General features: G+C 46.8%; 1 pseudogene; it reads right to left on the reverse strand.

The window, feature by feature from the left end:
- Positions 1–415: 415 nt before the first annotated feature.
- Positions 416–1309, reverse strand: LOC102860625 (annotated as a pseudogene).
- Between the last annotated feature and the right edge of the window lie 651 nt (positions 1310–1960).

Below are 1960 nucleotides of genomic sequence, written 5' to 3' on the forward strand. Positions count from 1 at the left end.
TCCCAGAGAAGTGGGCAAATCATAAGGTCAAAGTCTGTGGAGATTCCCCTGCACACATGACAATCTGGTCTCACGGGACTTTACAGTTAGTGCTTCTCCTCCTTTGAATGTGTCCCATCTTTTTCCAGATTGGATTTTTTTTTTACGGTGTTGTTATTCTCTTTAATAAATAGAAGCCACATCACTTCACTTGTTACTGCAAATAAATTAAGAGGCAACAATTCAAGAGGTCCCCACAAGATAACAGAAAAAGATGAAGACTTTCACCATCTCTACCTTTGGTTGTCTTTCCATTTCTGCTCTTCCACGCACATAAGCATGTACTTCCAAAATGGAATTCTGTCTTCAGATCCTATACTAGTTAGAAGTCTAATTTATCAGCTTGCCTTAATAACAGAGTGAAGAGATCCCTGAATTAGCTGATGAACCTGGATAAATCTTCTTTGATTTCTGCTTCATCTCAAGGCCCATGAATGTTTTCTTTTAAAAAGCTGCAGGCGAATGAGGTAGAAAGGGCAGAGGCACGAGATAGAAATAAGCAGAAGTGCGAACAGTGTGGCTCCCACACCACTAATGGACAGCAGGCCTCCTAAAGCTGAAAAGGCAAAAAGCAGCGTGACTCCCACATAGCTGCAAGGAGCCAGTGCCTTTAGCTTCTTTTGTAGCATGGACCACAGAGCAAAGATCTGGAGGGCAAATGTCACCATGATGGAGCATGTAAGGACCGGGGCAGGCGCGAGGCCAGGCAGACAGACGCAAAGATGGCCATGTTCAAGGACAGTGTGCTGGATACAATGGCAGCGTTGGCACCATAGTCGAAGATGATGAGGTGGCCTAGCAGCATGAAGACCGACATGGCGTAGATGGTGTCAGTGCTGACTGACTCTGTCAGGGTCTTCAGCACTGGTGAGAAGCCATATGTAAAAATGATGAAAACCAGCGCACTCTTCAGGTCTGCCCACCGGGTTCGCCCACTCATTTTGCGCCCTTCACCTCCACCAATGAGATAAAACAAAACATACCCAATCAGTGAGGAAGCTAGGCCGGTCCCAAAAAGCCACTGAGGGGCCAGCAGACCTTCGTCCGTATAGCACCAGATAACCACAAACACACACACACTGCACAACTGCTGAATCACCACGCTGGACCCAAACACGACAGCCCAATATTGGTATTTCCGGGCGTAGATGTTCTTCCGAAGCTCTTCCAGAAACCTCCGATGCACATAATTATCAGGGAAGGGCTGTCGCTCATACAAGACCTTCTGCCACTTGGCCTCCTTGGTGTTAGTTTCTAGCTGGTCACACATTATCGTTTTCCAAAACTCAGGCCTGTTCAATCTCCCCAGAATTAGTCCACGTGGTTCTGGTTCTTTATGACGTTTTGATATAAGGCCTCTCTGGAAATTCCATGCTGTGCTGTAGTTGATAGTCTATTGACCTTCCTTTGCTTCCAAAGGCAGCAACCCAGGCCAGGCCTGCAATAGATGAGCTTGTTCTCTGAGGCAGGGCAACACACCAATTTCCTGCCCGCTGGTTCCCAGGGGTGCATGGCCGGGGGAGGGTGGCTGCCCGCCTCCTCTCCAGACTGGAATTTAAATATTGTGTAACCTCTGGATTATTAGTAGCTAGGGGATGGTCAGCAAATCTAGGTCTCAGTCAGCAAATCTAGTCCTCACAAGGAAGTTCCATCCACTTCTCTGGCAACTGTTGTTGTTGTGTGCCATGGAGTCGGAACTGACCCATAGCTGACCCTCTCCTCTGGCAGGTTTTCAGAGGCAGTTCATTGCACAGGAAAAGATTACAATAACCTATGTAACCAGAAGGCTTAACAAGGTCTTCTATTTGGGAAAAGTTTTGAGAAAGGTGATTTTCTTCAGTCTACTTTTAAATTCAGGCCACTTCAGGAAAGCCTTGAAAAGAGGAAGCAAATGAAGATCTAAGCAGTTTCCTGCCTTTGC

This window comes from Elephantulus edwardii, unplaced genomic scaffold (genome assembly GCF_000299155.1).
Source record: "Elephantulus edwardii isolate Elephantulus edwardi_28Jun2011 unplaced genomic scaffold, EleEdw1.0 scaffold00053, whole genome shotgun sequence".
NCBI lineage: Eukaryota > Metazoa > Chordata > Mammalia > Macroscelidea > Macroscelididae > Elephantulus > Elephantulus edwardii.